Source organism: Sciurus vulgaris, assembly GCF_902686455.1.
Source record: "Sciurus vulgaris genome assembly, chromosome: 9".
NCBI classification, from domain to species: Eukaryota; Metazoa; Chordata; class Mammalia; order Rodentia; family Sciuridae; genus Sciurus; species Sciurus vulgaris.
In genome coordinates this window covers 97,880,946-97,896,145 of record NC_136469.1, presented here as the reverse complement: position 1 = coordinate 97,896,145, position 15,200 = coordinate 97,880,946, and positions in this window count along the sequence as shown.

The following is a 15,200-nucleotide window of genomic DNA, read 5'->3' as shown; positions in this document are numbered from 1 at the left end:
GAATGAGGTCAAGGTTAGCGACATAGATTTGTCATCAAGCTACCGTAAGTGGTACTTGAAGTCTTGGGATTAAAAGAACTTGCAAATGGAGGATAACTGACATTCAAAAGCTGGAAAAAGTAAAATAGAGTTGTTTGTACAGGGGAAACAAGGAAGTCCAATATCACTGAAACCAGGGTGTTATGGCTTTGATCTGGAAAGGCCCCAAAGACTCATGTGTTGGAAACAAAAGTCCCCAAATCAGAAAGGCTCAGAGGCAGGAATTTTAGACAATGATTGAATCATGAAGGTTCTGATCTCATCCATGAATTAATCTACAAAATATATTAATCCATTGATAGCTGAATAGATTACTCAGTAGGGGGACCCAGTTGGAGGTAGGTGGTCACTGGGGTAGTGCCCTGAAAGAAGTTTTCTTCCCATTTTCTATATCCCTGGGAATTTCTCTCTCTCTCCCTCCCTCCCTCCCCCCCCCCCCCCCTCTCTCTCTCTCTCTCTTTCTCTTTCTGCTTCCCAGCTGCCATGAGCTGAAAAGTTTTCCTCTGCCATGCATTTCCACCACGATGTTCTACCTCATCTCTGGCCCAGAGCAATAGTCTGTTAACCATGGATTGAAACCTCTGAAACTGTGAGTCAAAATAAACTTTTCCTCCTCTAAGTTATTCTTGTAAGGTATTTTGAACAAAGCCAACTAACACAGAGGATGCTCTAATAATAAGAATAGATGAGATAAGATTTGAATACTGTATTTTTGTACAGTTACTGTGAAAAAATTTTTAGCATTACATTTGACTCCTACTTAAAATAATACCCAACATTCTGAAAGGTTATTGTTTTTAGTAATCATTCAATTAACTTTAGGTTAAATAATCTTGTAGACATTATTTTGTAAGTATTGCATGCATTATCTCATTTAATCATCACCAAAACTCTGTGAAGGAGCATATTAATGTAATCCTAATTTTATAGATATAGAAACTGGGATTTGGCAAGCTCAGTATGATTCAACAAATTGTAAAGGAGATATTAAAAAATCAGAACTTGTATTATGGGTTGCTAGATTAATCAGTTTGTTTGTCTTGTAAAAGAATAAGTTACTTATGGAGGAAAAAACATTAGTTAACTCATAGTTCAGGAGGTTTAAAACCAAGTGGTAAAGCACAAGCTCAGCAATGGCCACTCTTTGTCTGCATGATACATAGCAATAGCAGATTAAATATTCACCCAGGAAGTAAAGACTTGGCCAAGCTTGCTCCTTTTATAACAACACATGTTGAGACCTATCAAGGGATCACATGAGTAATATGTCACTCCCCTGATAATCTAAAAATCTCCTTCTAAGCATCACTTACTTAAGGTTACACCACCTCACAATACCACTACCCAAGGACAAGTGCCAGATCACATGTATCTTTGGGTGAATATAATCAAGCTATATCAAAATCAGCAATTTTTTTCTTTCTTCATGATATATTTTTTGAAGAGTTGGCTGAACTTTTTTAAAATTTTTCAAAAGTTTGAAACCAAAGCATTAATGCTTCTCTGGTTCAATTCTTATTTTTAAAATGAAGAAACTAAAAAATAGAATGATTTAATGTACCCAAAGCCCCATCCCTAAGGGCAAAATATCAAGCATAGTATCAGAGGCCTGTAGCTCTAATTTTCTCCTTTCACAATTATTTAATTATTTTAACTTTTCATAAAATGGTTTATGAAGTTTAAATTCTTATTGAAGACTTCACTGTGTTGGTAAAAACTGAGGATATTTCATGTGACTTATAATGTAACATAGAGAGTTTATAATCCCCCCCAATATTTCATTTTGTTATTATTTTCTTAACTGCTAACTAGCTGCATTATCTGTTTTTGGTTTTTTGTTTGTTTGTTTGTTTGTTTTTGTTTTTGTTTTAGATTCTTGATTTTGTGTATAAGTTTTACCTATATCAATAGTGGTATTCTGGGACTTGAACTTCACATTTCTAGTCAACTACAAAAAATAAAGAAATTTTATCACTTCCAAGTTTACAGAAAGAATAGACTTTGAATATTTAATGTAAATGACTTGAATTTGACACTGGGCTGTTTTCATGCTGGCCAAATTCAGATAGTTCATTGTTTTAGTTAACTTTTTGTAACTGTGAACAAACACCTGATAAAAACAATTTAGAGGAGGAAAAGTTTGCTTTGGGGGGGGGTCACAATTTCAGAGGTTTGGTTCATTCTTAGTCAACTCTGTTGCTCTCAGCCTTAGGTGAGCAGAACTTGATGGTAGAAAGTGTGGCAGAGGAAAGCTGCTCAGTTCATGGTAGTTGTGAAGTACCAAGAATAGCAAAGAAGTCAGGGGCAAGTTATAGCCCAAGATATGCTCCCAGGAACCTACTTCCTCTGTCTACAGTTACAACTCAGTAGTTCATGCAAATTATCAGTTCACCAAATGAATTAATCCACTGATAAGGTTTACAGCTCTCATAAGCCAATCTTTTTCACTTCTGAACATTGCCTAACACATGAGGTCTTTGGGGGACATTTTTAGGTCCAAATCATAATATTCATTTAACTTTTCCTTTGCCTTATCTCTAATAGAAGAATGATTTTAAGGTTCTCCAACAGAAGAATGTAACTGCTAATAACAATAACAACAATGGTGATATCATAATAAGACTAATATTTTCTATACATACATTTTAAGACTTTGTGGTAAGACTGTAAGAAAAATTCATACTGAACAGTTTTCTGCAGTAGAAATATATTTCAACATGTAACATCAAAGTAGAAAAATGAAAGAGTGATTGAGGAGTTGGGTAAGGTGAGGTAAAATGGAAGCCATTTTAAATATAGAGGTTCTGTTCTAAAGACATGTGTGATGTTAATTATTTTTGTTTCTATGTCCAGAGCAAACGTCATAGATGCTTACAAATCATAAGGTCTTAGAGATTACTATGTCGGCCTCCTTTCATAATTTAAGAAAGAAGACCTTGAAAAATAAGGCCACAAGTCAAGGTCTTGCAAAAGTACAACTAACACTATTTTATTATGATTGTCAATATTGTTTTTCTAATATACCATACTATTTCACAGAGACAAAGGAATGACACATTTAGTCCCAGTTTGTAGAAAGAAAACAGATAAATGGTCACTATTTGCATCTCATTTATCAATTCACATGACTGACTTTCAAAATCTTCTCCAGGCAATATACTAAGAATGTCAGATGAAAGACATATTACCCAGTACTCACTGAAAATTGCTGAGAATTGTAGATTTTCTGACTAATAATGTGAATGCTTGGTCAAAGTTCTGATAATGCAAAACACTGTGATTCCATTCTGTAATTAACTACTATCTACCTTCCTGGTGCCCTCTGCAACTTGAGAACTGGCACTTTTCCAGAATTGACAGCATCTTCTCATCGATGACACAAAAACAAAGAAAAATGTGTTCCCCAGATGTATTAACAGCAACATCTGGTCCTATCAATGGAGGAAAAAACATAATCCTCTGAAAAGCAAGTGCATAATATGTACTCCAAGGCTAGTACATATCTTGCATTTCAATATGACACAAGTTTCTGCTCTCTTATGATTCGGTTTAGTCTCTGATTTAAAGGTTGCCAGCTGCAACAAGAGTATTTGAAGGCGCCAACCTGGGACCACAGATAAGTCATTCTAGTGTGAATGTTTGCTCTTGCCGAACGTCAGAATCCTACAAGCCAATTCAAAGTGAGAGAAAATGTCATTATGCTTAAAGACATTCAATTATAGATTCAAATGCATCTGCTATTCATCACTTTTAATCATTGTCATTGTCTGATAAGAGCACCAAGTAAGGAAAGCTCAGTGTGGTGCTGACGGGTCTCAGGCTCCAAAAACATTCAATTTGCCAACTATTTTCAGAAAGGAAAAAATAGATCAAGTGGCATCCTGTGCACCTTCTAATAACATAGGCTTGCTGAGAAACAAATGTTACATAATACTAAAAAGAAATTTCCCTTTACTTTTTTTTTTCTCAAGTAATTCACAACTTCTCAAAGTGATCAGCTCTGAGTCTTAGGCTGTGGTTCAATTAAGTGCTGTAATTTAAATTTTGTATAAAGCAAAGTGATGATCTGAGAAATTCTCAGAAGGGCAATGTACCACTAATAACCCATTTTATTTTGAGGAACTAGCAAAGGGACAGAGGAAATAAGGTAAAGCAGACAGTTTCCACAGAAAAAATATTCTATAGATGCTATTCATCACCTTTATTAAGTTATATTTATTGTGCATTCTAAAATGCATTCCGTAGATGAGGGAAGATAAGGTATCTCAGTAAATTACTTCAATTATTTGTGTATGTTGCTGTCTTCTTTATATATACCTGTGACCATGTTTACAACAGAAATAAAAAAATTTGGAAAAGAGAAAAAGTAACTATGTATCTGATATGGTATCTTTGAAGCTATAGCAAAATATTCACATATAATTATAGAAATTTATGTTGAGACCAATACACAAAAACTGAAACAAACCACAAAAATGGAAAGTTATACTTATTTTGTATGTATTTGATATGGTATGTCAAAATTCATTCTACTGTCATGTGTAATGAAAAAGAACAAATAAAAATTTTAAAAACTGAAATAAACATGTTAAATATTTTAACATTTAATTAGGGCACATCATTAATTAAGACAATGAAGTTAGCCTAATGCCTCCTTTGTTATAACATGTTTAGTCAATTTGATTATTTTTAATCTAAATTTTTAAAAAATATATAAGAAAATCTCAAAAGAATATTTTTTGCTACTTAAACAAGGCCTCATGTATGACCATCATCCTCAGAGAGTGAATGGAAGTTCAAAGTTTAAACTTACTTGTTTTTATCATTATGCTTATTTTTGTCATAACTAACTAGTGAAAACATAAAACTATTCCAAAAATGTAATTCTTAAAAAAGAATTCTTAAAAAAGTGTAACTTAAACAAAAGTATCTTCTTTTGTTATAGAAGCATGTGTGTTCCAACATATACTCCCTCTCTCTCTCTCACACCTGCCTCCCTACACATTTGAGCACATGTACACACACACAGTCTCACAGTTACACACAATATCAAGAAGGTAATAATCATTAATATAGGATTTTTTTGTTTTAATGATTTTTCCACTAGCTTTTGCAGATTATGCAAAATGATCTATAGACCTTTCTGCAAAAGAGAATATAGCATGAATCTGAGAAAACATTGAAATATAGCTAAAATGTTCATTTTGTAAGAAAACCACAAGTAAGATAGTACTACTGAAGGACATTTCTTGAAGTAGTAGCCACCAAAAATGGAAAAAAAAATAAAAATTTAGCCTCACACTAAAATTGTGAACACTTTTGAGTTTGTTTTGTTTATTTTCATTAAATCTGAGAAAAGAGATTTAGTAGTATAGTTCTATTGTAGTTAAAAATAGCTGTTGATTTCACACATCTTGCATAATAGCCATAGTATTAGATCTATCCTGTTTTGTAGATGTGGAAAATACAATAAAATATATAAAACATCTTAGTCGTATTACAGCTAGTAAGTATCATAGCTGAGATTCAAATGACTGCCTAAAATCTAAATCTCTATTTACCTCACTTGCACTTACTATGAATCCTATTTTAATATGTTCTTAATTCGTAATTAACTTTTCAAGATGTTGCAAAGATTGTTGTTTTGCACATCGATTTAATGCTCACACTGACCATAATTCACTGCTGTATGAGTATTTCTGCAATGTATAAAACCTAGGAATATGGGACTTATCTTTGATTATTATGTTTTTTAGTAAAAGAAATATACAGAAACCAAACAATTGAAAAGATACATAATTATTATCATAAATGTTGTGATATGAAAGAAAATGCAGGTTAATTTGGGAGGAACTAGCAGGGGAAGCAAGTCAGATTAGCTCAGGAAAAGCCTTTAACAGGTTGTATTCAACCAAAGACTCAATGAAGAGCAAGGAAAGAGTAGATAAGTGGAATCCAAAAAGAAGAAAAAGTGACTGTGAAATCTATGAGTCTAAAAGAATTGGCCTATTTTAAAAAATAAGACCAAAGCAAACATCAGAGACAACGAAAAAGAAACATAAACCCCACACAGCATCAGATCGTCTTAATGAGGGAGTGTTTATCGGATGATGAAGTTGAAGGGCTTGGGAGAATAGGGCAAGAGTTATTATTACTGCATGTAAGAAATAAATATAGAATCTATTTATAAGATCTATTGGAAGAGATATCAAAACTTAAATAATAAGAAACCACATAGGTGATGTTGGATATCCATTCAAACAACACTGACAAGTCTAGCAGGCACTTTTTAATTAATGGTCACACTGGTTTGCAGTGGACAGTTAGATTTCAAAGACTATCATCATACCAAGTTTTGTCTACATCATGTACTTTCTACATCATGCTTGTTCCAACAATAAACAGGTTTAGTATAAATCAATTTTAAATATGCAAAGCACATTTTCTTAAAATATAATCACAGTTCTTGATGCTCTACTTATGCATGTTGACTTACTCTTTTCTAAAACCCACACAAATGATTATATATGCATAAAATTAATCACATAATATGATTTTAAAAATAACAAAGAATCCATTCAGGGCATTCCCATTAAAACAAGGGCAATTTTGGTATTTATTATTATTTACATCAATGATAGTTTAATTAAATGTAGATCCAGACATACAAAGTCAAATATCAAAATAAAAATAAAATACATAGTATTTAAAACTTCTACAATAGATTCCAAACATACTGGCCAAAAGAGAAAACACCTCTATTAGTTGGTATATCTAAAATAAAAATACTGCACTTACTAACAAAGATATTATGTTTAGTAGAAGTATTTTTTTAAAGTATGCAAATAACAATGCATGATTCTGCCAGAAGAAATACGGTAAGTATAAAATTTTGACAAAATCAAAGTGAGTTAGTATCTTAATCAATGAAAGTGGATTTAAGGACTAAGGTCATTATTTTGTGTCTGGATGAATTCAGAAAGCTCTTCCTTAAGGCAAATATCATCTTTCTGAAATGTCTGTTTTTGCATAGATCAATTACATAGGAATGTCAAGTAAAGCCCATACAAGTTTCATTGTGAAAACCAAATATATCTCAGCTATAAAGTAGCTAGTGTGTCAATCATTCTCAGCAGATGATTCTCAAATAATATTTTTCTTTCAAATGCTAGAAAAATCTAATTAAATGGATATAAATTTATATGTACTCATTATAATCTCTTACTATGTAGCATATATTTTTCAGATTTATATTTGTAATGGGAGTACCAATTTGTCATAACATGACTTCCTTTGTTTTACGGCCTTTAGCAATTTCACTTATAACACATTCATTGTCTGATTGTCCTTGAGCCCTCATGAATCTTGATTTTACAGCATAAGCACAAATGCAATAGTACATGGCTCTCATTTAAATTATGTGCAATTGATATTGTGCTGCATTCAAATGTCTTAAGGAAGAATGTAGCCAATCATGGCAATGCTGTCAAAGACAATAGATACCAGTGCCCTTAACAAAGAATGCTTTGTAACTTTACCTTCTCAGGAACTTCAGCATCCTTTCCACAGAAAATTTTGATAGTGTCAGAATACTTGTAATACCGGATTTTATTACAATTCATAATGTAGCCTTCATAATGTAAATTCACAAAGTCCACTGAACGTATAAATGATTTTAAATAATCTATTTTCGCTAGAGATTAAGAGTTTATTTTACACGAGAGAGGCATTAAACTACCTTCTAGGTCTTAGAAAAATCCATTACTCCCTGATGACATTAATTTATCTATCATTTCAAAAGACAGAGAATCAAACTTGGTAACTGTGAACAGCTTTCCAGAGATTAACACTGTGTATAGTTAATTCAGACTGTGGGGTGGGAAACCTGTCAAAAATCTTATAAAGCCATTCAAAATGCTGCAAGCAAGGCACAGGTTTTAGTGTTTCTATATTAAGGCCAAAAAATGTACTCTGAATTATGTTCTGGTAACTTCCTCAAGTTCTCCCCAAATCCTTTTATATCTAGTTGTTAAAATATTGAGTATATTGCTTTACTGATGTACAATCTTCATTGAGTATATGTCACTTCCAGTTATAAGCAGAGTAATCAAATCCAAACTTCTTGCAATGTAACGAAAAGTTAGGAATCACTAGATTTCTAACAAAGTTTATCATCAAAATTAAAATAAAATAAAATATTAATTATATTATCATATGAAAAATATATGTTATGATGTCTATGGAATATATATGATCGGAGAGTGTTTATCTGTCAAGGACAAAACAGTGCTCTAAGAAACTCCATTTTTTTTTTATAGACACCATCCCTTGTGAGGACAAACCAGTTAAAAGAAATTTAAATTTTAAGTGGACAAATGTCTGTGTTCTAATTATAGTACTTAATACCTATATTAACAATGACTAAATCATTAGACATATTTCATTTCAAATCCCTCATCTCTAAAAAAGGGATAAGAGATAATCAATAAAAAGGAATTATTGCAATACCTGAGACAAATATATTGCTATAAAGATCATACAAAATATTACAACAAAACTATAGGATCCAACTTTCTGTTATTGGATAAGTGAAAAAGGCTTATGTAATACTGTCCTTGGGTGGTACACCTATCTGAAGAGTGTGAGTTTTATTGTATTAGGAAGAATTATTCTCTAGCACTATAATCCCATGGCCTGGAAGAAATAAATTTAAAATCAGTAGTTCTCAAACTGCTTATCAGAGTCATCTGGGGATTTTTTTTTTAACTTCTATGCTTCTTAGCATATATTATATTTTTTAAAAAACTTTAAGTGTTTTACCATCCTTGAACTTCTATCACGTGTTAGAATTATGATGACGTGATTTCCTCAGGTGATTTTGAAGATTGACCCATCATAATTCTAACACGTGATAGAAGTTCAAGGATGGTAAAACACTTAAAGTTTTTTAAAAAATATAATATATGCTAAGATTGACCCATCCCTGAATCAGCTCCATTTGCTAATCTCCCTTCACTCTATTGCTGTGTTCAACGCAACTGACAGATTCTGTTTATGAATTTGTTTCTCTGTCATCTTGACAACATAAACAGTGGTGAAGAGAGAAGGACATGAATATTCTGAGAAAACTCAGATCTCCCACAGTGAAGTAATGCATTTGAATATGATTTATAAAGAATTATCTTGTTCATTAATAGGCCAGATGGGGTATCCTCAATGTAAATCCATTCTGTGGATAGCCACAAACAAGTTTCAAACCTTGCAACACTGAAAACCGTACTCTGGCTAGTAATGATTCCACAGTGCTATCACACATCATCCTGCTTCGCCCAAAGTGAACTCTTACCCACTCTCAGAACTTCCTCCTGTTTCTGCACTTAATAAAATTAAGAATAGATATAAAATCAAAAGAGGTTCCAAGTCATTTTCAAGACATTGTGGTTCTACAGTAAAGACAATACGATCAAAGTTTATATTCATCTAAATTAAACAGATAAATAGAGAATATATTTTCCAAGGCTTTTTTGGCCCCTAGGTAGATTTCTGAACCTCAGATATACTGATGACTAAATAAGACTATTACTTACTGGATTTCTTTTGTTTATTTAGTAGTTCCTTCCAGTTTCACTATCAGTAGTAACAATTAGTTTAAACCCAAATATGATTATTATGAAATTCTTATTTTAAATCTATTTAAAGTGATTTCTGTTTTTAAAGTAAGTACATTTAATACCTACTGAGACAGATGGTCCACTGTCAAATGTAGACAAAACTAAATTCATTCAACCAGAGCATTAGAAATGCTTATACTTCTCTATATTCCATACATAATTAGTTCACATTAAATTTATTTTAAATATTTACATCAATCTAGTACAGTAACATAGAAAAGAACTTCTTAAAGCTATAATATTGCATAATGAACTGTTCCAATCCAGAATTTTACCAAATGTACATTATTATGAATATAGTTGTACAAAATTGGTTTGATATGGAGTAGCAATATACAAAAGCCCTCCCTTCCCTTGCTACCTCTTGAGAATAATGTCTTTGGAATTGTCATCAGAGCAGAATTTCATTTTTTGCTTTTACTCTACTTCCATTAATCTCTTCTAATATTTTACGATCATTTATGAGAATGAAGACTTGAACATATTCCCTTACATGTTTTGATGTAATTCAAGAACAGAGAATTTATTGAATTTTTCCCTCATTCTACAATTCTTAGCTGAGAGCCAAAATTAAATCTGTCATTTCTCTTTCATATCTCTTGTCAGTGGACAGCACTCAAAATTAGAAGGGCAATAATTTAAGATGATATTGAACTGAAAAACAGAGGATCAAGTTCCAACTCTGCTTTTAGTACTCCCAAATAAATTTGGATACATAATTGCTATCTCTCCAACCTTCCATTCTTCCATCTGAAAAGAAGGCAGTAGGTAACAGGATATTTACTGTGTACTAACAAAATGCTAAGCAATCACATATGTATTTTTCATTGAATTTACTCCAACTAGCAGAGGTGCTTTTTATTGAAGGAGAAACTGGGGAATCTGAGATATTAATATATAACTAGATCATGGCAGGGCTGATTCCGACTAAATCTATTTCAATCCTAAATCTATATAGTCTGCTACTAATAACATCTACCTCAGAGATATTATTAAATAGTGATTGTAAACTTTTATGTATAAAATCTAAAACACTATAAAAGTGGTAGCTATTATAGGATATTTATAGTACCCTTAATCTCTCAAGACTTGTATATGTGAATTGGACATTCACTAGTACTCAAGTTTAAAGTATAAAGATAAGATGAAAATTCTCTCCCCACAATGCAGTGTCTTTTCAAGATGGAATTATTTGGAGAATGAGGAGATAGTGTGATTAGTGGGTATCATTTAGGCTTGGTGGGAAAATATTATGAATAATTAATATTACATAGTTTAAGATATACCAAATTAAAGGATCTGTGATATTTACTACTGTCCATTGCTTATCAAAACATTAAGAGAATAGTTGCAGGAACTTTGTATTCACTAATATATATGTGTTTTAAAAAAACAAGCTTTGTGAAGTATGATTATGCCTATTTCTTATATATGTGTGTATGGACATTGCATGATTTATATAATTTATCTATCTAATATACATGGGCAAATAATTATAAAGATGCTCTCAAACATAAGGATCATTCTCAGATGTAGGTGTTTTAAACAAAGACTGTTTCTTTCTCTCTCTCTCTCTCTCTCTCTCTCTCTCTCTCTCTCTCTCTCTCTCTCTCTCTCTCTCTCTCTCCCCTACTCTCTCTTTCTTTCCTAGCTTCCATTGCATGCTGCATCAATTTCTTCATTAAAAAGAAAAATAATATAAATATTTTTAATAAAATATTCTTTGACAATTGGACAGGATTTTTCTTACATTTAATATAAAAAGGATAACAGCTGGCCATCAACTTATGAAGAATGAGCCTTGTTGATCTAACATAATAAAATAATTTACAGCAACTTAAAAGACAAGAATGTATATATAGTTCCTACTTTTGTTCATTTAATATTTTGTTTTTGTATTGATCTTATTTGTTGGAATCTTTAGCAAAGATAGGACTTTTTTGTTTTGTTACTTGTGGAGAGAGGAAAGATGCTACCTAGTTTATTACTAACCACAGTATTAGCTCAGTTGAAAATACAAAGCAAACTTTAGGAAACATTTTCTAAATTGGTGGGTGTTGTCAACAGTTGGTGTATCAGAATATTCAGACCTCATTAGATTGCAGGGGAGTTACTGTTTTGTCAGTCTGTAGAAGTTCTTAAATGTGACAGTCTGCATGGTGGGCAGACCCAGCCAACACTTCAGCAGCTCTACTTAGACTCTGGACTAAGTCAGATAGGCATTTAAGCAACTGCAATAGAATTTTAGTAAACCTTTTGGTAACAGATCACCTTCCTATCAAATTTAAAGGACAGCATTCTTTAAATGGTTTGACATATGTTCCCTTTTTAGCGGTTTGATTTTATTTGTATTCCTGTGTCATTTGCACCTAGTAAAATTATTACCCTTCCCTGAAATTAACTAAGTATCAAGAGGTGGGACATGTTATATTTTTTTCAATTTAAGGAAATGGTTGGAGAAGGCTACTTACATTCTCTTTGTCATCCAGTATTCTCAAATTCTTCATTTTAGACATACTACTTTTTGCCTGCCTAGTTATGTATGATTTTGACAGTTTGGAACAAATATATTTAATAAAATGCACATTATCTATGTTATGTGTTACAGTGTTTAGCTATTCTGATAAAAATAAGGAACTAAGACTACTTTATGGAAACAGAGGAGAAAGGTTTCCTTGAGGAATCCTAAATATGAGCTCAAAGTACTTTAAGGTAAGAATTTAACACGGTTATAAGTCAGTAGTGGTCCCATATGCTTTTAAAATGCAAATGCAGCATGTTAGAGCATATGATCCCAGAACTTGGGAGTCTGAGAAGGGAGGGTCACAAGTTCAAGACCAGCCTCAACAAGGCTCTGTCTCAAAAATAAAAATAAAAAGGGCCCGGGATGTGACTCAGTGGTAAAGCAAACCCCTAGGTTAAATCCCCGATAACAACAGTAACAAGAGAGCAAATCTCTTCCTCTTCCTGTTTCCATTCCTCATCTTCCTCTTCTTTCTCCACCGCCTCTCCTTATTCCTCTAAAGGTTTTCACCTTCAATAGGAGCATCTAAAACTCTAAAGGTGAATCTACAAGAAAAACAACACAGTACTGAGAATGAAACAACAACCACAGGAAAGAAAAAGACAAGATGAGCGTCCACTCAACGATTTTGGATACTGAAATGTTGGGACTAATGGCACGTTAACTAACTCAGGCTGACTCCTCACTCCCTGGCGAGTGAGCAAGATCAAGGCCTCAAAGGCGGTTTCAATAGTTAATGAGGATGAATTGGACCACCGTCAGGGACTGGTTAACAATAGTTCCGGGAACGTGATCAGCTCGTGCTTGCCATATAGTCACCTACGTGAACACCCCATGCCTTGCTGACCTTTAAGCTGATTGGTTCCCGCCTAGCCCCCACCCTACATAAAAGCTGTGTGGCTTCCTCAATAAACGAGTTCCTGCTGTGACGGGTCTCCCTGACGCGTCTGATTGTCCTCCGCACGGAGGGCTGGGAGCGGGCGGTCAGCGGCCTTACCTATCCCGGTCTCACCTTGTTGGGGAGTGTCCCCTTCCCTTGCCGCTGGTTGAGAAGAGCAAGGGGGCTTAAGACCCCAACATCTGGCACCCAATGTGGGGCCCCTCAAGGCTGAACTGCAGCCAAAGCGAAGAGGCAGTTTCGAAACCGAAAGTACCGGCGGATCAGGCCAAGCGAGTTCCCAGGTAAGGCATCCCCGAAAAGATGGGGCAAACACACACCACACATGGTGACCCTGCGCGCTCAGCTCTTAGACTCATGCTGAAGAGTAGGGGCCTTGAGTGGTATGATACACAGGCGGGAAAAGCCTGGGACACCTTTACTCGGGTGGCCTCTTGGCTTCCGGCTGCTAATCTTTTTGACTGGTCCACATGGGATCATGCAAAACGACTTGTTAAGAAGAGGGAAATCAATTTAAGGGAGGGTCCCCCATTGGAAGTCTGCCCTACATTATCCGCCCTTAAGGCCTGCTTCTCTCCAGGACCTCCCAAAGGGGGCTCCAAGTTTCTCCCCAAAGAGCCACCACCTAAAGAACCGCCGGCTCCTCCCATTACATCTCCTCCCAGAAACTTGCCACATAGTAAACAACGTTGGGAGACCTTTAATGAGGAGCCCACCCATCTCCATCCGCTCCTCCCAAGGTTGAGGAACCACGAGGGCAGCCAGCCTCCACACGTAGAGAGGGCCCACTACCATCCAGGGGAGGCTCATTGCTGCCATCTTGTATTCTGGGGCCACATCAGACTCAAATGAAAGCCCTCGCCCTCCTCCTTCCGGATGGCGGGAAATATTCCCGGCAGCCATTTTATGATACTGGGGGAGAACGCACTGACTCTACCCTCCCCACTCCCTGCATGGCCTTCCCGGTAAATGCTAATCCAGGGGGTAACCGGCCTGCTATATGGTACCCATCGGAGCCACAAGATTTAAAGGAACTAAAGAAGCTGTTTCAGAGGATGGGCCCAATTCCCCTTGGGCTGAAACCATCCTTCAGGGCCTCGCCCACCAGCAGTGTACCACTCAGGATTGGAAGAACCTAACTAAAGCTGTCCTTCCTGGTCCTTTATATCTAAAGTGGTGTGCCTTTTTTAATGAAGAATGTCATGCTTAGGCTGAACAGAACCAGGCCGCTAACCCTCCTGTCCCGGTTACTTATGGGATGCTCTCGAGGTCCAGTGACCAATTCTTTACTGGCCTCTTACAGGCTGCCATCCCAGCCCCATATCAAGAACAAGTAAGAGCCCTAGGGTTGGCAGCATGGAAAAAGCTAGAGGAGGGCCCCTCAGAACCCCCCATCACAGGAATTACCCAGAAGGCAACTGAAGACCTAGCAACCTTCATTGAAAGGGTAGAAAGAAGCCTTCAGAGAAAATTTCCTCCAGGGCCCCTAAGAGATCAATTTGTTAAAATGTTAGTTTGGGAAGGAATGACTACCGATCACAAATTGGCCTGTGCAGGGATGAAAGATCGCTCCATGGGAAGGTGGATAGTGGCTACCAAAGATATTAGCATGCAAGTGCATCAGTCTCAATCCTTGGTTGCAGCCCTACAGGCCCAAACTGCCTCACTTGCTGAGGCTCTCACGGCAGCCTTGTCACCAGTCGGGGCTAAGGGCAAAGGAGTATGTTATGGCTGCAGGCAACCAGGCCACTTCAAGAGGGATTGCCCCACTGGTCAGGTGTATTCTGAGGCTCTGCCCGGACGCTCTAGGGGTTCAGCTCAAAGTCCGACCAGTTCAGCTCAAAGGCTGGCCACCCCCAAAACGCCTTGCCCAAGATGCAGAAAGGGATTCCATTGGCAGAAGAATTGCAAATCTAAATTCGACATTGAGGGGAAACCTTTAAACTAATCAGGGGGCACCCTCCAGCCCCGTCACACAAAGGAGGTTTCTCTCCCAATAGCCCCCCTAAGGCACATTGGACTGTTCCCATTGTCCCCGGGGTCAGGCCAAAAGTGGACATTTTTATAG